Source organism: Dermacentor albipictus, chromosome 3, assembly GCF_038994185.2.
Source record: "Dermacentor albipictus isolate Rhodes 1998 colony chromosome 3, USDA_Dalb.pri_finalv2, whole genome shotgun sequence".
NCBI lineage: Eukaryota > Metazoa > Arthropoda > Arachnida > Ixodida > Ixodidae > Dermacentor > Dermacentor albipictus.
In genome coordinates this window covers 132,177,067-132,200,229 of record NC_091823.1, presented here as the reverse complement: position 1 = coordinate 132,200,229, position 23,163 = coordinate 132,177,067, and the positions used below count along the sequence as shown (strand labels likewise).

General features: G+C 44.0%; 1 long non-coding RNA gene across 1 annotated transcript in view; it reads right to left on the bottom strand.

Moving 5' to 3' along the window:
* Positions 1-23,163, bottom strand: part of LOC135896282 (uncharacterized) — a 112,681-nt gene that overhangs the window by 11,667 nt on the left and 77,851 nt on the right. The window contains exon 2 of the long non-coding RNA XR_010562661.1: positions 8,414-8,607. This is a non-coding gene — a long non-coding RNA (uncharacterized lncRNA). The remainder of the gene's footprint in view (positions 1-8,413; positions 8,608-23,163) is intronic.

The following is a 23,163-nucleotide window of genomic DNA, read 5'->3' as shown; positions in this document are numbered from 1 at the left end:
CGGCAACAACGGCGTGGACACCATGATTTATCCGCTGTCTGTTTATCACGCAGTTCGCAGGCTACCTTGCTGCCTCCATGTTCGAGAATGCTGCTGCGCATGTCCCTGATGTCATGCTGAGCTTCGCGTTTTCATCATTCCCTCGCCGCGTCATGGATGTGCTGGGCGGTCAACGCGTGGTCGACCCTATCTTCCTTGCGGATAATAGCGGCAGATTGCTCCTCGCTTCATCCGTCCATATCCCGCATGCTCCTCTTGAGAAGATTGACGTTCCAATCCACCGCCTAATCATCGACAGACCAGGTTCGAGGACGACATTGCTTACGGCTATAAAAACGTCCCCGGCAGTTCCCTTCAGTGGGCGAAGCAACATCGGTGCGGGCACCATGTTGATCCGCTGTCTGTTGGTCACGCAGGTATGTTACCTTGTCAATTCTCGGTGCATCCGTTCTGATGACCAATATATGCTGCTGTTCCCTTGCCCACATGACTGCAACCAAGGTTTTATCGACATTTCTTTGTATTCTGCTCTGTTAAATGCTGCCCACAGGATTTGACTGAGCGGTGATGTGGAAGTTAACCCTGGTCCCAACGCTCGTCCTCAGCGTGGTCCGGCCTCCAAAACCCGGCTGAGAGATCTTGACAACCCAAACTTGCAGGAATGCTCTCCAAACTCTTACACGGCCAGGCTCTGGATATTGCTGAAATCAAAATGTTTCAATCATTGGTCAACACGTGATTTGAAACTTTGCAAGCTCGTGCATCTTCTCTAGAGTCACCCTCAACGTCTAATGGTGCGCAGGAGTATAATGAAAACCTACACACTCAAATCCAGCAATTAAAAAACCGCTATACTAACTCTATCTTGCAGAAACGACGATTTAGAAATTAGATCGCGTAGAAACAACATTATTATGCATGATCTTAGTGAGGGCGCTAACGAGAATTATAAGGAACTCTCTTCCAACATTGCTAAGTGGTTGCAGGAGACTCTTGAGTTCGTATGTCTGCGTATCGGTAGGTGACATAGACCCGGCAATAATTTCACAGGCTGGTCTCATCCTGTTATTATCAAGCTCTTTGATATTGAGAATAAGGTGCTAGGGAAGAATTGCTATAAACTTAAAAACACCAGCTTTCACGCTTCTAAAGGCTCGCCACAATTTCTCTAAATTTCACCATAAATTTCACCTCCTGACAGTATGAGGCCTCCTTAGTCTCGTCTTACTCGTCACACATTATCGGCCGTTACTGAGACCTCGTTACATGATGGTGTGCATTATTCTGCGGCAACCCTTCCTGACTTTAATGTGGTTCGGCGGGACAGAAAATTAGGGAGAGGAGGCGGTGTTGCTGCATTTCTTCAATCTCACCTCCACATTTCTGTACTCCCTCCCACACCTGACACTGAGTGTATGTGGTGTAAAGTTCAACTTTAAAATATGTTTTGGAGGTCACTTACCGCCAGCCTGGTTCTAATATTGAGTATTTACACAACCAACGTGAATTTTTGCATAGTTATAATACTTCGTCATCCAACGTTGTCTGCATGGGCGATTTTAAATCTTCTGGTGTTGATTGGTCTTCTGTGAAAGTGAGCTAGCTATCGGGACGGAGTTGGTTAACATTTAATTGTCCTGTGGCCTGTTCAGGATTTCACTCAGCAAACTTCAGTCCTTGATCTCTTTTTTCTTACTACACCTCTTCTTAATGCCGGTTACGAACACGATGTTATTGATGAAATATCCTACCACAATGCTGTGTTAAATTCAGTTCTCGGCATCGTCCCAAGATCCCGCTATATCTACCCTACATTTCCTGATTTTACCCGCGCTGATGATTTGGAAATAACAGACGCCCTACGCAATTCTTTCCATGAGTTTGAACTAACAAGTACCACTAGTTATACTAATATCTTGACCAGTTTCTTCGAAAATCTTCTCAGTAGGTGTATCAACCTTATTGTCCCTTTAAAAACAAACAAAAATAAACGCCGAATGTCCTTGAATGAGTTGGCCCCTTTTGCATTTATCACACCGTGTAGCAAGATTACGTCGATCGAAATGCTCGAGCGACTCAACAAAACACAAGCAGTTACATAGCGCTAATAAGAAACTTTTTTCTAAAATTGGGGCTGCAAGAGAATTACATTACAAGGTAACTTTGCCGAAATATATATGCCTAATCGCCGTAAATTTTGGAAAGCTAACCTACCACCTAGGTCATCCTCGGACACGTTAATTATTAACTATGTTGTAGTTTCTGATTCGTAGACAATAGCTTCTTTTAACACCTACGTCCACTCTGTGTTTGTGACTTATAACTCGGTAACCCCTATTTTTGATTCCAAACCATACCTTCCAATCGACCATATATCACTGTCTCCTGAGGGTCTACTTAACCTAATCCTAAATGGAGACACCAAGAAGTTGTGTGGTCCTGACGGTATCCAGACTGATTTTCTCGTTCGATACTCTATTTGTTTCAGCAGATACCTAAAAATTATCTTCATAATATCTCTCTCAACCGCCGCCCTTACTCCCTCGTGCAAACTTGTTTCAATTCTGCCTTTATTTAGGTCGGGTAACGTTCAATTATTATCTAACTATAGGCCCATATATTTAACAGCACAGTCATGTATATCACGCGAACACATCATCTTTAATCTTGGTATGGAATTTCTTGAAACCAACCAAAATGTTATGCACTTTCCAGCAGGGTTTTAAACGTGGCTTTAGCACTATAGTACAACGGACAGAATTGGTGCACGACATTAGCAGCTCTTTAGACATAGATGATGCAATCTTTATAGACTTTGCAAAGGCTTTCAACTCTGTCTCACACCCTACACTTATGCACAAGCTGTTCGCTATAATAAAAAATGCATCTTTGATTAGCTGGATATCGGAATTTCTTTCCGAGCGTTCACAATATGTATGTTTTAACACTAATAATTCACCCATTATTCCTGCTTCATCAGGGGTTCGCCAAGGCTCATTACTGGATCCTCTTACATTACTGCATTATAGAATTTATCTCCCCCTACACACCTCAGTTGAAATACGCCTTTTCGTAGATGATTGCGTCTTATATCAGGTAAATAAATATCGTACTGGTCATGTTGTTTTTACAAATTGTTTTTGTCACTTCTGTCACTGCTCTAAAGCTTGGCAAAGAATATCAAATTTTCCAAAACTGTCTTTATGTCCTTTACACGGCGCTCCTGTCCTTCCTTTTTTGCCTATGCCATTTGCAATAATACTTGAAATATGGTATACGAATTCAAATATTTAAGTATTCTAGTAACACACGAATTGTCATGGTCGAAAAACATTGAACTCACCTGTTACAAAGCTCTTAAATACTAGGTTACTTACATCACACGCTACGACTTGCTCCTCAAGAAACTAAACTTCTAACTTAAAAAACCTTCATTCGCCCCATCCTCGGATATGGCTGCGTTGTATGGAATCCATACAAACATTGTGACGTCCCCAAAAAAAAAAAAACTAGAATCAGTGCAGAAAAAGGCAGTGTGTTTTGTTTATTAGAGATACGACAAGAAATTTCCGCCATCTAACTTTATTCCCTTACTTAGAGTCACTCCTCTTGCACAGCGTCACAAACTTGAATGCCTAAAATTCCTTCACACGTTAATCAATTCCCCTCGTCTCTCCTCTCTAGATAACTATTTGACTTTTCCAAAACCCTCATGTACGATGAGCTACCATCGGCCCTATAACGTAAAACTACTACAATATGTTTTTTATTCCAATCTCCTGACGTCACATTTGCGTAACCGCCGAGGCAAGCATCGGGCAGTCACCCGCAGGGTTGTCTGAACAAACCAATCAAACACTCTCCTCGTTCATAGGAGGTCACTTTTGTTTGTTTGGAAAACGAATAACATTGCCTACACTGAGCGGCTTGTGTTATTTAATTCGCTGACGTGAGGCGAGGAGCACGATCAAGTGGAGAGGGATTCTGTGGGGCCGAGCCACTGAACTAAATGTCGATAACCGGAAGAAGAGGGTGGTGCCGGCGTCTGCGATTGGTACGCTTTTCCTTACTTAGCTTGCGGTGGCTGGTCGAAATTCGCGGTGGCATGCAACGGAAGCTTAGGAATGACCCTAAAATGGATCCTCAGCAAAGAATACTTGGCAGAAAGAGATCGTAAACGTGCCGAAAGTTCTCGAAAACATTGCGCGGCCACGCAAAACGTTTTATTATACGCAAAAAAAAAACGATGCTCTCCGGCAGGTGCGAGTAGGCATGCACCTCAGTTATCGGCGGCAGCCATCTTTTGTTCCTTTCGGAACGGGGCAGCCTGCGGCTATTCAGAAGAAAATTCAGTTTTGTTCAGCACAATAATGCATTGTAAATGTGTACAGGTGACTTTGACGCGGTGAGTTTTTGTGGCTTTGTCACGTCGCGTGAAAGGCAGGTGAAGTGGTTGCGGCCAGAAAACTTTTGATCAGTAGCCGGGGGCGAATGGCGAGAAGGCGTTGAATCAGAAATAACTATTTTTCTTTTGTTCAGCCAAATTATGCATAATCAGTGTGTACACGTCATATCAGATGGGGTGCTATCGCGGTTTTTGTGACGTCGCGTGAGAGACAGGTGAAGTGGAGTTGGTCCAAAAAAGTTTTTTACCAATCGCGGAGGGCTGATTACAGAATTGGAATAAAAAATTTGGAATAGTTTTACGTTATAGTTTCCCAAGTTCTAAATATCTTAAGCTTTGTTGCCCGCACTGATTCCTTTAAATACAGTATTTTCCATCAACAAGTAAATTCCGAAATTCGTTACCGGCCAACATCCGCTCTCTACCCCTGAAATAATTCACGCAAGCTTGTTTAAAAATCTTTGTATGTTTGTTCTTCACCCCACTTCTGCAATAGCCTCATTGAGGCTGCAGTGTGTATAAAAAATAATTAATAAATAATAAATTAATTATTTACCAGCTTTAAACTTTCCTTCTCTTGTGCCGGTTCTTCTTTGGTTTAAACCGATACCATCGAATTAAGCTGTAGAAAAATAAAACCGTGCCTCACGTACCATGTGATCACTGGCTATGAAATGCCGCGAGAAAACAATTTAGCAGGAAAGCGACACTGACGGGAAAAGCTGCTCACCCATCTTCCAAATCAAGCCCCAACTTGAGACGATAAAGCGTGGAGATAAAAGTGACAGTGGGAGGCAGAACGGTGTGATGTGCACGGGGTAGGAGTCTCTTATTGGCCATCCAGGGGCTACATTTTATCCTCCAGTGGGGCTGCTTTTTTGTTCCGAGCTGGTTTCCGTAAAATGCACTGTTGTGATTGTTAGTCTTCGCGGCGACAGCTTCGTGATACAAGTGCTGATTATCCTTTCAATTGGGAATAATCCAACGCAGGCGTATCAGAAGAAAGCGGAACAACCTTGGATGCGGCAAACCATTAACGACACTCAGGTTACAAGCAATCTTTGTATTTGACGATTTGAAACTGTTGCGAGGTTTTAGTAAAGAAAGCAGAAAGGTGTGCCTAAACCTTTAAAAAAGACGTTCTAAAAATTGTTGTTGTGGCCTTACAGGTCGATTAGGACGCGGGCTTGCGTTCAAGAGACGATAGATAGGAGAAACGACAAAAAGAGGGAGACGTTTAAAGTACGTGTTGTGCGCTGCGAAGACAGCAGAAATAAGCAAAACGTAAATAATTAAAAGGTGAGTGTTGAGTGGCACACATTGCCGGTGCAACTCCCAAACTATAGAGCCGTGACCTTGATCCTCCCATGGAACCCCAAGGCAACAGGAAATGTAGGGCAGTTCCCATACTGTATTCGTTTCGCTCCACACGTCTCGCTGCGAACACAGCACAATATCAGGAAGAGGCCTCCTCAATAGCACTCTTGGTGTTTCGTTCGCTTTCAGCGACAGCGCAAAGCTTTCTTCTGCGCATCCAAAAGAAGTTGGAGAGAAGCCAGATTGCCTGTCACTTTGATCAGGTTGAGGGAAATACGAAATGAAGCAAAAATAAAACAACTTCCTGCAAATTAAATATTGGATTCTGTCTCAAAAGGGTCTCATTTCCCCCGCTTTTCAAGCAGCTTGCACACGTTAACACATTATCATTACCCATTTGATGCATGATCGGAAAAGAAGATCGTACAAAAGTGTTTGTTTTCTGTAATTATTATATTAGGTAGAGCACTGAATGTGCAATGCCTCAGCGTTATATATTTTTATCATTCTGGGAATCATACCGTCTTCAATTCGGCATTTGAAATAATGTATATGGCTTACTATTTTTCGCTGCTAGCATACTTCATTCCATAAATGTGTTGGATGTATGAAAGCGGTTTGAGGTATTATTGATCTTTTGGTAGTGTATATATTTTTTAAAGTTTGAGCTCAGTTAATTTTCTTTTTTTATCATGGCAGTATGCCATAACAGTATTCGAGGTAAGAAAAAGAAAGAATGGTCGTCATTTACTTTTAGCGAAATTTGTATCGGATGAAATACTTCATCATCATCATCACCATCATCATCATCATCAGCAGCAGCAGCCTGATTGCGCCCATTGCAGGGCAAAGGCCTCTCCCATACTTCTCCAACTACCCCGGTCATGTACTAATTGTAGCGGTGTTGTCTCTGCTAACCTCTTAATCTCATCCACCCACCTAACTTTCTGTCGCCCCCTGCTACGCTTCCCTTCCCTTGGAATCCAGTCCGTAACATTTAATGACTATCGTTTGTCTTCCCTCCTCATTACATGTCCTGCCCATACCCATTTCTTTTTCTTGATTTCAACTAAGATGTCATTAACTCGCGTTTATTCCCTCACCCGATCTGCTCTTTTCATATCCCTTAACGTTACACCTATCATTCTTGTTTCCATTGCTCGTTGCGTCGTCCTCAATTTAAGTAGAACCCATTTCGTAAGCCTCCAGGTTTCTGCCCCGTACGTGAGTACTTCACAGGCGACACCAAATCGCTTGAGGAAGATTCGTAAATTATTCAATTATGTGTGCATTGTGCGTGAAATTTTCTTGAATGAAAGCTATGAGAAATTATTCCTTGTTCAATATGTTTATGTCGCGTTCTTTAAATGTGAGTGTTTTATGACCAATTACACACACTTACCTTTAGAAATGTTCAACTGTAGCATATTCTGACTGAGACCTTCTGAGAGCGCAGAAATAGATGATTATGCGTACTTGTGTATTTGATGTTCCCTTATGATGATGAAAAGGAAACGATCCAATCATCTGCGCATGATATCGGCTCAGGAATATTTGATATCTCAACTGTATCCTAAATGAGAAACAACAGGTGGTGCAGAATAAAGCTGTGTGCGACCACTGCTATTAATCTTGATGTTGCTGCAGTTGAACTTTTTCTTCTTATCTTTGACATCGCTTATGCTAATAACCCCTAATGATATCCAATGCAGTCGGTATAGCTTCCATGGTGATATACTCAATCCGATAACAGTGCTTCTGGAAACATGTTCATATTCCGATGTATGTTGACGGTGTTGACCATCGAAATTCATTGACAATACCAGTTAAGCTATTTACATTGGTTGGAGTGGCGCGTAGGGACATCATAATTCAAGGAAATTATGACCTGGAATACCGGTGGCGTCAGTGCATGTTGCATTTAGCAATAATAAAATGTAATAACAATATTACTAATAAAAGCATCTATATATATATATATATATATATATATATATATATAGTCATATAATGAGAAGCCAACAAACACTGACACCAAGTACAACATAGGGGAAATTGAATGAGCTTAATAAATGCAATCAAGTAATGATAAATTAGTCGAAATTAAAGTGGATGATAAAACAACTTGCCGCAGGAGGGAATCGAACCCACAACCTTCGCATGTCGCGTACGATGCTCTACCAATTGAGCTACCGCGGCGGCGTTTCCCCATCCACTTTCTTGGGTATTTATGTGTACTAGTAAAACCCTGGGAGTGTTAGCCAGCGCCCCCACTCACAGACCTTGGAGGCGGACGTGGAACGTCTTTTTTGCCGCAGGCGTCACGAGAACGTGATCTTTTTCGGGTGAAGGCAACTGGTCAATAAACCCACATATGCTACCTGAAGGCATCAATGTTGCCGGATTCGAGACCCTCGTAAGTAATGAACGAGAAGAAAGGGGGTTAACCGAGGGACCCGATAATTATTAGTCATATAATGAGAAGCCAACAAACACTGACACCAAGTACAACATAGGGGAACTTGAATGAGCTTAATAAATGAAATCAAGTAATGATAAATTAGTGGAAATTAATGTGGATGAAAAAACAACTTGCCGCAGGTGGGAACCGAACCGACATGCGAAGGTTGTGGGTTCGGTTCCCACCTGCGGCAAGTTGTTTTTTCATCCACTTCACTTTTTCATCTTCACCATCTGAGCCTGGCTGTTGCTGCCGTGTCACGTGCCACCAGCTTCCATGAGGCCGGAGCGTGAGGAGCGGCCACCAGGAAGCAGTTCCAGTTGGTCTGGGCCTTCGGGTAGCAAAGGTTGTCTCTCGAATGGCTCTCGCACCCCGTGTCGCTCACCGAGACCATCAGCTGGCCCCTGGCTCTGAAGCCACGGCCCTGAGCCCACAATAGTATGGTAAAAAAAAAAAAAATCAATGACGTGAGAACACGCGTTTCTTGAACAAGGCCGTGAATCGGGCTTGCCCTCTAATTTGACCCATCTTTTCCCCAAATCACTGAAAATAACACAAGGAAAGAAACAAACGGCGTGACGCTGTGGGTATTGTGCAAAGCGATATTTATATGTTGCACGCCCTTTAAACAGTGTTTGGAGACATCCGTCTCCAGATTGTAGTTGGAAGCGCTTGCTATAAACATGGGGCGCGCTTTTGATTTATATTTAGAAAAGAGAGTAGAGGTAAATTTAATTCCAAGAGGGAACACCATTACAAAATATAAAAAATACCACTGCGCGCGCTAGCTTCGGTAAATTATATACCTCACGCTATTTCTGCTTTTAATTATGCATGAGAAGAGCGCATATCAGCGACCAACGTCGGTTATCAGGAACTTTAACCGTATCGCTCATCCGCACCCTTAAAAAAGAAAACTCTGATATAGAAGCCGCTTTCTCGATGATGTGCTTTACTTTTCTCTCTTCATCGAGAACTCCTAGCATGATATATGGCGTTGCACGTTTTGACAGCCCTTCTTTCCTTTCTAATTCTTTATTGCTGACAGCCACTAGCTCCATCTGCCAACCACGTGTCTGCGGCAGATTGCAGGAAATTTTCTCTAGGCGTCTTTAGGGTTATAAAAAGAAGATAAGGTTTTATGCACACGTTAATTACCGCGCTTTCGAAGGCTCGTGATACCATCTGCCTTTCGCGTAGTTTAATTTAATGATTTTATATGGTCTTATCTTGATATGTTCGCTTTTATTGCGTATAAACTATTTAATTCCACTTAGCTATTGAAAATGAGTAGGTGACTGAGTTGGGGAGGCTGCAAGCACCATCAGTAAATCAAAATGTCGTGAACACTACACTAGGTAGCGGCATCCTCATGCCAGTAATTTTACAATATTTATTTTTATTCGCATGCGCATGTGCATGTAGTTCATCGTTAGCCATTTTCGTTACTTGCTCCTGGAGCAGTACAATCGAATGAAGCCATGACACCCCTAAGCTTTCTTTGTCGAGAATATTATTTTGTGTGAATCCTGGATCAAAGTTCTGGCAGTGTAACTATCATATGCGGTAACATGATTTAAAAAATCATGACGCAGCGAAATACTGGGGTTATAATCAGTGCTGCGATTGCACACACGTACGCGTTACCTACACGACTATATGTTCATAGAATATTCCTGAGATGTGGTGTAAAACAAACGAACTACGGGCGTGGATCACGTGTCACTTGGCAAAGCAGGCGACTGGGCTACATGAGACAGTAAGCAGGTTTCAGCGACGTCAGACGTGACCGCGATTACTGCTTTGGCCAGCAGGCCCGCTGTGTTGGGGGAGGTCCGTGGCTTTCGGGAATTCCACACCGCTCAGCAGCAAGTAACTACAGTGACGAACTATGTGCTAGTCGACTTCTAACATTAGTAGCCATCTAGCGCACTCAAGAGGTTACCGACTATCACGAAAGAGATGCCAGGTTAGATCAGTTTTAAGCTAAGACATGTACGAGAATTGTCACACACGCTTGACGAAACGTTTAACTTTGAGGTTTGAATAATGAAGCAGGCCTACTTTTTATGTGAAGAGCTTTTTTTACGATTCATTTCTTTAACGTGCTAGCGCAGACAGTGCGAGAAAGTTAGCTGCTAATTGAAGAAAATTCAGGCATGAGATCTTAAATAATGAAGCCCTGTCGTTAAAGTTAGCTAGAAGGGCCTGAAACTTTGAAAGAACGTGTAAGCTGAAGGAGACGAAGAACAGCGGAACAAGAGCAAGATTGCTTAGTAAATAACTCGATGCACTCAGAGGGATGAGCAAATATTTCCTGACGGAAGTAAAGCTCTTAGTAATGTGGATAGAATAGCCAGGTTGGAGTTACTATCGGAACAGAGCACAAAATAAACGTACGTTGTTGGTGAGATGCTCGGCCAATGAACCTTGGTGCTTTCGTTTCATCTTTTTCAAGCTCCTTCTTTTCTGAACTTCATTTACGACATCTGTTCTCGCTTACATGATGTCGCGGCAGTGTTTCCGTGCAGTTTCATCACATTGACGCAGAGACACAAGCAAAATCTACAGATCGAAGCAGGGAACAGTGAAAAGAGTCATTTCCATTAGCGGCTTCCCTTTACTTTTTGTGTTGACTATGTGGACTTTCCCTTGTTATTCTTATATCATTTTTTTCCTACCAACGTGCAAACTAACAGCTAGTTGAGGACCACATATATAGCTCTGGCGTTCTTTCTTATTGAGATTTTGTTTACCGAATGGCCCGGAACGCTTGTAAATTTTTCAACTTGATGCAGTTTTTAACCTATGGCAAAATTAGCCCTGTGTTGGTCATTATTTAAATAATAACTTATTCTCCTACGGCCACACATGACGTGCTGTGACCAATTTCGAGACTGCGCCTTTAAACTGGAGGCCAACGCTGACATCCATATTCAAAAACATGTAAAGCACAAACGTCCATTGACCAGTCAACCGCTGCACACATTGTATTTCGAGTTGCCACATTCGAGAGACAAACCAAAATTATTGTGACTACAGGATGCTAATTTTGATTGGAGATCTGAAAGATTTTACATCAATTGCCGAAAAATAGTAAGCTCAATAAGGATACAAATATGAATTTTACAATTTCGTAACATTGCAGCAAAAGGAGGTATAGCAGTTATGTAAACTGCACCTGATAGAAAGTGTAGAGCGGATGCAAATAATATTAGCGGTGGTTTGGAAAATTAGATGTATTTATAGGTTCGTTTATGAAGTTTTAAGCTTATAATTGTTTGTTTTGACAAATATGGCAATTTTCAATACCTTTTTAAAATTTAGTGCCTAAAGAAAAGTTCCGTTTATACAAATTTTCCATTTGAACGTTTTCAATCATGTTGCTTCGGTCTTATAAAATTTAGTCGAATAGTTGCAGAGAAAACTTATTTCTCATTTCCCGTATATTTAGATAGGAGCTGCAGATCTAAAACTTGGTTTTAGGACACCATGCTAGCATAACTTATCGAAAGTCACGTGTTCGGCAACCTGTGCACCACTTGGCGTTAGTGCTCAGTGATTCTCGGATACAGGTAACTGGCTATGTATGCTCAGTAATTACGAAATATGGAAAATGAGAAGTTAGCTGCGTGCACTTGGCCGCGTTACGCAGAGCGCAAGATTGGTATGATCTGCAGGAATGCGTATTTATTTACATGCCTTCAAGGCCATCATAGTGGTAACAAATGAAGCAGGCACTGTATAAATACAAAGGCAGTTGTACGGAACCTTCCCTAGGATGTTTAAATTATCCCTACTTATCCAAACTTTCTTACGAGAAACTATTCGATGCTTACAACTAGTAATTGTTTAAAGCCATATGCTACTCCAAGCAAAACTCTGATGCTCTATCGAGATAAACTTGCGGAACTGCGCTGTCGTAGTATGAGAAAATTAATCAGTAAGCATGGTATCTGTCAGCGAACAATCTAATCAATGTATGGACATATTGTTCATGTAAACGAAAGTAAGTGAATCACAGTTAGGAGAACCTAGCAGAAAGATTGAAGCAAGAAAACTGAGCTTTCATGCGTTCCGATATGGTAGTAACAAAATATTTTTCTTCTTCAGAAATGTTGGGATAACTTTTGAGAAAGGCAGTGATCACTATATCTTGTTTAAACCTTTTTTTTCTGCATCATAAGGAAGTTAACATCTTGCCGCCGATGAACAGGCCGCCAATGAATGCCGGTGCTCCGGCCGGATAAACCATGAGCGATAACGTTGGTCTTTTTTCCTTTTTGAATTGGATGCCTTCGAATCAGGCGGGAAAGCGTTCGTTTTGTATATATATATATATATATATATATATATATATATATATATATATATATATATATATATATTGTAAGCACTGTTAACTTCGTCATTTCCATTTGTGCATAGCCATCATCATCTTCCCTGTGCTCCTTCTTCGTGCATGAGCTGGGGCATTCCCTCTTTTTTTTGGAATAAAAAACCTCTTGATAGCTTGGTCGGTGGTAGAGGCACGTCAAGACCGTGACGTCCTCTCGCGTTCCCGTCCTCCCTGGAGCTACGTTCCGGTTGCCGCCTGCGCCCGGCTACCTTATAACGATGGACACTTCCAACCCCGGCTCTTCCGGCGCCTCTAACCTTACCACACTGACGACTCCGTCTGCGGTGCCCTCATGGACGCCATCCTCCTGTCTTTTTGGGACTCCGCGGGATGTCGCCGACGATTGGATCGACCACTACGACCGCGTGAGTCCTTACAATAAGTTAAACGACACCCAGAAATTGAGACACGTCGCATTCTACTTGATCGGTGTTGCAAAGACATGGTATGTTAACCACGAATCCGACATCGCGGATTGGTCCCCATTTACCTCCAAGCTGCGGCAAATATTCGCTTCCTTGTTTGGCCATGCAGAAGTCGCCAAACAGAAGATGGGCACGCACCTCCAACTTCCGCAAGAGTCTTACACGTCATACATAGAGGATGTCTTGGCTCTGTGCCGTCGTGCCAACCCTAGCATGATGGAAGCAGACCGCGTTCGACATATATTAAAAGGCATTGAGTCTGTCGTGTTCAATGCCTCAATCGTGACAAATCCGGCTTCTGTCCAATACATCACTTCTACGTGTTAGCGTCTCGATGAGCTGCAGTCTCTTCTTCTTCAACATGACAGCAGCGATCCTGAGCTTCCCCAGTCTTCAGATCTACTTGCTCTTATCCGTACCATCATCCGCAAAGAGCTTCAAATACAAGACCTGAGGTGTTCACTTGCTGCCTATACCCCAACCCCCTGGCCCCCCTTAACTCGCACGAGGTTGTAAAGCAAGAGTCGACAGCGGTGACTACACCCACGACGTATCTAGCACCGGTAGCGCGTCCCACACCTATATACGTGGATGTTGCTTTGCTACCCACCCCTGCCGTGCCCTCCATGCCTACTGACTTTAGCTATGACCATTTCGCTTCGATGGGAACCAGAGCACTTGCTGCGTCATCCCACCCTCACTGGCGACCACCTCATCCGATTTGTTTTTACTGTGGTATACACGGCCATATATCTCGCTTGTGCCGCCGTCGCCAGCAGGATGAGAGACGAGGCTATGCTGAGCATGAGAGAGACCGCACTCGCCGACCAGATGCCTATTACCCCGGATCGTACTCGTTCCTTCAGCAGCGTTCTCCGTCTCCTCCATCTTCTCCCAATCTGCCTCATAGATCACGTTCGGTCAGACGTCGTTCTCCTACACCTTACTGGCGCTCTACATCACCGCTTCGCCCCAATTCCCTTCTTGCCGACCAACACTCGGAAAACTAACTGTTGGAGTTTTCTGAGGCGGAACTGCTTCCTATCTATCTTCGCAAATTTCTCCTGTTCACCCAGCCAACATGCATTATGTAACTGTTGAAAGTGCTCCCGCGTCAGTTGTCATCGATACCGGTGCCACCGTTTCTGTTCTTCATGGTTATCTGTGTTCACGGCTGCGGAAAGTAAAAACGCCTTATCTTGGACCTAGTTTGCGTGGTGCTCATAATGCATTTATTCACCCACACGGACAGTGTACTGCTCGAGTTCTAATCGACGGCATTCGCCACCACATTGATTTTATCATCCTTCCAACGTGTATCCATAAACTTATACGTGGTTGGGGCTTCCTACATTCTGCTCCAGCCGTCATTTCTTGCAGAGATAAAGTTGTCCACATTACGGATTCAGCGCTTGCACCTGTTACAGACTCTTCACCTTCATGCCTGAACTTGGCCATCGTTGTAGACTACGTCCTGCGTCGTGGTCACGAAGACGTTGTAGCCATAACATCCAGTCAGATCGCGGACGGAGGCGCCCTAGTCACCCTTTCTTCCCACTGTACTTCTAGCGGAATTCTCATTGCCGCCTGTTTCGTCCGGTTTTCACGTGGCTGCGCCCTTCTGCTGTCTGCTTGCAACACGACCCCAGACACTGTGATGCTGCCCAAAGGGATGACTGTGGCAACCCTCGCCGACACTCAACCTATATCTCCAATTACGGTTTTCCCTTCTTCATCGCCAGCACCAACCTCAGGCTTGGGTCATTCTTTCCCTCCCCCAGCCGTTCTTGGTTCTGGCCTAACAGCCGCGCAGTCTGAAACCTTACTGGTGGTTTTGGTGAAGCGCAAGGCCTGTTTCGATAGCTGTTCTCCTGTGTTGAGCCAAACTTCTCCGCCTACACCCCACATCGAAACCGATGGTTCTGCTATATTACGATGATGCCCGTATCGTGTATCACCGTCCGAACGAAAAGTCATTGAACAACAGGTTGCTGACCTGCTTGCGCGGAAGATAATACGACCTTCAACTAGCCCCTGGGCTTCTCCCGTGGTTCTAGTAAAGAAAAAAGATGGCTCTGTTCGTTATTGCGCTGATTATCGAGCGCTCAATAAGATCACATGAAAGGACGTATATCCAATACCTTTAATTGACGACGCTTTAGACACACTACAAGAGGCGAAGTATTTCTCCAGCCTTGATCTTCGATCAGGATATTGGCAAACTCCGATGAACAATACTGACAAAGAAAAGACCGCATTCGCTACACCAGACAGACTTTATGAATGTAACGCGATGCCTTTTCGCCTTCCTAACGCTCCCGCGAGATTTGAGCGCAATATAGATAACGTACTTCGTGGACTAAAATGGAAGACCTGCCTCTCTTATCTGTGCGATATTGTCATCTTTTCGTCTAACTTCAGCCAACATCTTCATCGACTAGAAGAAGCTTTCAAGTGCCTTTCAAATGCTGGTCTTCAGATCAATACAAAAAATGCAAATTTGCAAGCAAGACAATAAAAGTATTGGGCCACGTCGTCTCAAAAGATGGCATCCAGCCATACCCCGAGAAGACTAGTGCTGCTCTCAAGTTTCCTTGCCCCCAGCAACAGAAATACCTACGTAGTTTCCTCGGCTTGGCGTCATGTTTTCGTCAATTTATACGCAACTTCGCTGCAATAGCAGCTCCTCTACACAAGCTACTGGTTACCGGTGCGTCTTTCACATGGACTAACGAGTGCGAGTCGGCTTTTCAAGCTATTAAGCAACATCTTACTTCCGGACCAGCGCTTCGCCATTTCGATGATCGAACCCAAACCATACTTACGCAAACTCCAAGGTATTGGCGCAGTACTTCTGCAGCGTAATGCAGCCTCTGAAGAGCAAGTCATAACATATGCCAGCCGAAAACTTTCTCCACCTGAGCGGAACTGCACCATTAAAGAGCAATAGTGCCTGGCTATCGTTTGCTCCGTTCAGAAATTTTGCCCATACCTTTACGGCTGCCACTTCACCATTGTCACCGTCCATCATGCTCTGCGTTCGCTGTGATCAACGAAAAACATGTCAGGACGCTTAGAACGCTGGATACTTCGTTTGCAGGAATATGACTTTACAGTAACGTATGAGTGGAAAAAGTCATCACGATGCAGGCGCATTGTCCCGCTGCCCATTTTCGCTCTCTTCTAGCAACGTCGTCAGATGTTTCAGCCAGCCTTTTTATCTCTGACCGACAGAGAGAAGTGCTTCGTGGCAGATAAACTTGGTGGCAGTTCATGATTCCTATCAATTTATTTTTGTACAAAATGCTGAACGTTATAAACTGCCTCGATATGGCAGCAGGGACTCCTGTGAAACGTGTCGGTGGTACCGGTGCCTAAGCAGTGTTTCATGTTTTTCACGACGTGAACAGACATTACTTTACCGTCTGTGGCTAGGCGTTGCATTTACGAACTCGTATGCTTTCCTTATTGGAATGGCCAACAGCCCCACGTGCAACATATGCAACAGCGATGAGACGCTCACACATATTATATGTGCGTGCCCACGATATAGGGCCCAGAGACAAGTGCTGTGCAGAGTACTGGACTAGAAGTCAAAGCTTTAGGTCAATGCTCCCAATAAAAGATCCGCGCAGAAGGCTTTATTCGCGTTATTAATGTTCCTGTGGTCTACGGCCTTCAGGATAGACTTTAAGAACGCCGCTCGCTATCGCTGTATAGCGTACGCGTTTTGTTCGTGCTCTTCTTTCTTTTAAAGTGATAGCTTTACTGGCCGCAAACTTGCGATTTCACCATGGCGGTGCTCCGAGGAGGCACATGACGTCACAACGCGCGCCTCGATCGCCCCGGATATTTCTCTCTCTCTCGCTCCCTTGTCACTACTGCACATGCACCGCTAGTAGCACCGAGCCACAGGTGCTCCGCCACTGCGTAGCGCCGCGCCTTTCCATCACCCCCGTTTGTTATGACATCACACTGCGTTCCTCGTCGTTGCGCTCGCCTCCGGTCGGTGCGCCAACTGAGTCGCGCGCGTGATAACATGTCGGAGGATTGTAAAAGAGAGCTCGTGTGCACCGCAACCACAGTTGAGGTGGCAGTATGGACGGCGACAATTCTTATAAGCAGGAGGAGACCTGGAATCGACATCGGAAAGAGATGAAGAGGAGACGAATCGCCCAGAAAACAGACGAACAGCGTGCCGAACGACTCCCTAAACACCGCAATATAGCTAGGCAACCATACTAACGTGGGCTTGCAATCAAAATTAACCAAGGCTAACCATGCTATACCGTATCTTTCGCTATGTATATCCTGGCGTAGCCGAGCTAAGCCACTGCCAATTTTTTCTCTATCTCTCCCTTGCACTCTCTTTCTCTTTTTATCCCTCTTAACCCTTCCCCCGTGCAGGGCAGCCAACCGGAACTAACTTTGTTTAACCTCCCCGCCTTTCTATGCATCCTTTTCTCTCTCTTTAGAGCATTGTCCGAAAAATTAAATGTTCAGGTCTCATTATTGTGTTTGTTTATGTTCTTGTTTGAATTGGAACATGAATACGTACCTCTTCCCCAATTTAGACTTATACTAAGTCTCGGAAAATATTAACACCATTTGTACAAGTTACGCATGAAAATCAGTAACTCATGTATGCACGATCCAGAGCCTAACTAAGTTGGCCGTGGCGGTTAGCGGCGGCAACCACCACAGTAATTTGAGGTCCACATTGGGCATGCGCACTGGGCCTAACTTTCACGTATCGCTGTAAGGTATCATGTACCAAGCAAGAATAAAACTTTTGAATTCCTTTAATAACCATAAAATGAGGCCCACAACGATTTTTCGCTGCGCAACATCTGTGTGAACCTGGTCCCTTCGGCAGGGCTGCAAGGTACCTATGAGATATAGCATATATGTTACTTGAAAAAGAACCCCCATGGCACTGCTAAAACCTCGAATATAGAAAGAGTGGACGAACAAGGAAATCATCAATCTGGAGCACAAGTTTGGACAGTGGAACATCTATTCGACACGGCAGCAAATGATTTATTTTTAAGCGGAGAGTAAGCCAGTGCGAAAAAGTAAGGTGATGGTAATGGGACTGTAAACGTCAAGAAGGAAGCGTAAATTATGACAGTAAAAGTGTGGAGGAGTGTTGTAACTTCTGAGACTTAAGACCGCAGGAATATTCAACTAAAGTGAGCAGTGACTTCTCAGACGACGTTGTCACAACAGTAGACATAGTTATCCTATGAAACAGGAAGTAAGCAAACATTGGCGTTCAAATAAAAAAAAACAATTTTTGTGACAACCAGTACGCATCAACTTCGATAGCAGAGTATTTGATTATTACAAGATGCGAGGCTTCTTTTTCTATAGGAAGTATACATTGCAGTATATATTGGCTCATGCTAGACAACTGTGATGTCAGACGAGCACCGACACAATAAGCAAACAAGTATGCAGTTCCCATACTACCGGCAAGCACTTGAAATCATCGCTGGCATAATGACGAACGCCCGCAGCAGGACCATCCACGTGCTTGTCCCAAGGCGAACGTTCTGTACGGCCATGTAGAAAGTCCTAAGACAGAAATTGGAACAATCAGCATAAATAGAATGTAGTGATGAAAGAGACCGAATGGAGGAAAGTATCGACGAATATAAATTGATAAATAATTGTTTTGTTTTTATGCAGGACATTATGCAAGACACCCCTCTCATTATTACAGTAGTTAATCGCTGATTCTGCAGCTTTCCCATTCATTTACCTTCCAGACCGCTTATGCTTCTCACGTGAGAAGTAAAAGAGGTTTATATAAATTGTCACAAAGCCGTAGTCTTGGGTATAGAAAATACACATGTTCCAAAGATTTCCAGGCTGAAGCTTACCATGTCTTCATGCCTTTGTCCATATCCCATGCCCTCAGGCTTAACCTCGTTACAGTGAAGCCACTACGCCACCACCATTGGTATGCGAAATTCGAGTGCACTATGATTCGGGCAAGAGCATTTTGTTTCAACCTCTTAATTAGTGTCTAGAAAATTTAAAAAAAAACATTTCTTAAACTGTTGGGCGGCGTTCTGAGTACGCCAGCGTGCCACGAGATTAGGCTTTTAACGCTGCTTATATAATTACTCTTATTGAACGCCACGGAATAATCATGCGCAAGAACACATTCTTAAAATATAGTATAAAGTGCAGCAATGTAAACTTCGCGAACACCCTCATTTTAGAGACAAGCTTATTCAGAATATAAAGAGGTCCTTTGTGCTTCGAATGTAGGCGTTTACCTGTGGGACTATCATTCCCTGGTGTTTTTTTTTTTCTAAACAAAGGGCGCCTCAATATTCCTCCTATTACCCTCTAACAACGGCGGCATGCTTACATTTTTCAGTGGACTTCACTTGGAAGCCATCGGTGTAATTTAGCACAGTGCGAAGGCTAATTTACGAAGAGCTCTCGCACATAGCTTGCACATAACACGAAATCTTATGGCGCATCTGGCGCCACAATATGAAGTAACGCAGCCGGTATAATTTTTGTGGTAAGTCTCACATCGAATATTCGTAGTGCCATGTTTTTCAGTTTTTTTTTATTTTATTTTGGCTATATCAACGATACCTTCAGAAGGTGGTCGTACGCATCTGCAAATGAATAATTGCCCTTGTCGCTAGTCCTTTCTTCTTGGCGAGAAAAAAAAAGCTACAATTTTTAGCAGACGGCCACCTGAATAAGCGTCCTGACAGAGTATAGTTTCGTGGGCGATGCGGTAAATGAGTGCCAATGGTAGTAGCGTTGTGGTACTCAGTGTTATAGCGAGTTGCTGTATAGAATGCTATGGCTCTTTCTTTTTTCCTTGGTGCGAAGCGCAAGTGCTCGGCAAAAAGGCTTCTGGTGAGGAAAACGGAACTACATGGGGCTCCGCATATTATTAGCGCGCAGCGAGAAAGCGCCAATAAGGGGCCAACTTTAATGAAAGCCATTCACCGCATACGTGCAGGAAGAAATTCTGAGAGCAGCAAACGATGCGTGAATTTGCCTTGTGTCCGTTGTTGCTCGTTTCACGCTGCCTTTTATGTCGGAATAAAATCCAAAGAATGGGCATTTTTAAGCGTTGGGTTAATTTATTTAGCCCTTTTCCTGGAGCTTTCGTCGTATAGTACAACCTTCGTCGGTTAATATGACATCAGAGAAGACAGCTTGTTAGCTTTGTCGTCCTTCACAATAAACGGAACACGGTCATGAATTCATTAGCTTGGATTATTTTACTTTATGTGAGGATGAAAATGTTTAGGTTAAATTGAACACCCAACATAGGTACTCAAAGGCTGCTGGAAACATGGCCAAAACCGTTAGTTTTTTATAGAGGAGCCATCAAGCCTTGCATCTTGTTTATCAAAATGGAAGGTTTATGCGTATTTTCCTCTTTGTGTTCTGTTCCTTACAATTTTTCTATTTTATACGTCTAAAAAAAAACGGGTGTCAGACTTATTGCGTTTCTTTTGAAATGTTGCCGAGAAGTGTCCAAGGCTGTTTTGATTCTTTTCATGCACCTGAAAAATGTTCTCCGGTAGTATCTGGGAAAAAAATACATAAAACTTGTGGCAGGATGCTTTGGATTTAAATTCGCGTGCTCGAAATGAAAGAAACGAGGCAAGCCCCATAGAGTTCAAGAAGCGAACTGGTATTAAAGAAAGAACTTATGTGAGAATGGCTGATGTATACTATTTGTTACGAAACTTGCACTCCGATTGAAGGATGTTTTGGGATAACTGAAATAAGTCCAATGCCAAAAATTTATCACCTTCCTTTAGCTGTTAAGACCTTCACAGTATGGTGCTCATTTGTTTCCATAGCCTTGCGCGACTCTAGAGCAGAGCCATAACATCGGTTGCGCTCTCTTGTCACGCCATTGTTTAGCAATAAAATAAAAAATATTTCATGCGTATGTTCCCTTAATAAGAAGCTAGAAGGGCACCGTATCTTAAGTGAAAAAGGTTGAAGTAAGTTTTGAGGTCTGTTATATGTGTTTAGAACAGCATGCGCTTTTGCTTAGAACATGTATCGGTTTACTGAAAACCAAGGCGTAGGTCTGTACTTCTGTTCCCATCTTCCAATAATTGTTCAGTTAAAAACTGGTGAATGAGAGCTGCACTGTATGTAAGCGGTACGCCATCGTAAGGGGTTTATAAACATAACACTGCGAAAAATTTCGGACCGATCCATTCATATGGTGGCGGATTAGCCAGCGAAGCTTCTTCTGCCACTCGCATGCAGACACGGACGACCTAGCTTGACGCACACGAGTGGCACCCAGTGCACGATCTTCATCGGTAGCTTGCGCTCGACGCCGATGATTAGAGTCTCGCATCTGCTCTCGTTGACGTTTTTCGGAGGCAAAACCACTGGCCGCATTCTGGACTTTCGCACAGGCACGTTGTGGTTGGTTATAGTCGCGTCTCTGCTGTCGACACCTCTTCTCGTACTCGGCTTGTTATTCGGCCATGCGGACAATGCGTGGTCTCTCCATTTAAAGCATTTTTTGTCCTAGTTGTAGCTGTTGTCATGGTCTACCTCTGCAATGCGCAATCCGGTTCCTACACACCGCGGCGGCTACCGCGGTGCACATCTCCGTGTTCTCCCGCCACAACTGCCGCGCCGTTGTATTGAAGACAGACGGCAGTAGACGCTGCCGGCAGCAACGGCGCCATGGTGGGTGCACTCCCCCATTCCGCAGGTAGGTAGGTGGGTGCAACCGTGGGTCCTTTCTTCCTTAAGCGTCGTACTATCGTTCGTTATCTGTTTTGTTAATTCTACAGACGTTAGCCAGTCCAGATACCCATTCTCCTCCCCCCGTACGAGACCATACGTATACGGCTCATTCATACAGGTCCCTCAGGTAAAGAGTTTGCTGTAAACGACGAAGGTCAAGTCGTGGCTGACTACGGCGGCTCGGTTTGTAACAAAGATCACGCAGTAGCCGGTAAACGGTAGTTCGGATTGAAAGTTCCCTTAAAACCTTATCGCTTAAATGGGTTTCTAGAATGCGTCGCCATCATTGTTGCTCACTTACCATATATTCGGTATTGCTTCTTACTGCCATTGTTGCACATGAAGCGCACAGTTAGAAGACATAGCATACCTATGTGTATTTTACCAACCTCTCAAACGTAGGCACTTTTGCTGAACAAGACTTTCAGGTAACTGTTGGAATTTAATATCCCGCGACAGTTAGCCGAACAAAATGTGGCCAAAGTACACTTGTCGACAGGACAGTTGTATACAGGCCCTAGCAGCCCCCTGCGCTTATCTCACGCTCAAGACTGCTCAGGAACACACACACAAAAAAATATTTGTAGGTAACAGGGTACCCAGGTTTTTACAATGAATAAAACCCGCAGTGGTAGCTCAGCGGCTATGGCGTTTCGCTACAAAGCATGAGGTGGCGGGTTTAGAGCCCGGCCGCGGCGGCTGCATTTCGATGTAGAGAAAATGAAAATAGGCCCATGTCCCGTGCATTCGGGGCATGCTAAGGATCTCCAGGGGGTGAATATTTATCCACAGTCCCCCTCCTCTCCCTCGCCCCCCCCCCCCCCCCCTACGTCGTTCTGCATAATAAAATCGTGGTTCTGGCACGAAAAACCCTAGCGTTCAATTAATATACTTCAAGTTAGCGCAGCTTGTTGAAAATAGAGCCATACGCCCAGACTGGTATGCTGGTTGTTGCTGGCATGAGGGTTGTCCGCACAAAGCATTAGCAGACTAGTGATCTTGCTGAGCTGGTGTGTGTAGGCAATGCTCTTAACAAAAATTATATCAAAACTCCACATAATGTTTTCTAACCTTACACTGTGAAATATTAGCTAACGCAAAAACTTTTTCGTCGCTCTCTTTTCCACACCTACATGCCTTCGATGCCACTGGCGCCGATTAGCTGGCGGGGCATTGCGCTTTCTGGTCAGGAGAAGTTTGCTTGCGAGCTGCGTCTAGCAGAAAACTTGCGAGTGCGTTCACTTAAAGCACCGCTGAGAGATTTGAAGCGCAACGCTAGACGTTGCAGCCGATGCTTCAACCTTCGTGAGAAAATACAATGATGTTGGCCAATTCTGAATATTATTGATCTGTGGGCTGTGGCTGTGGACTCCAAATCTTTCTAGTG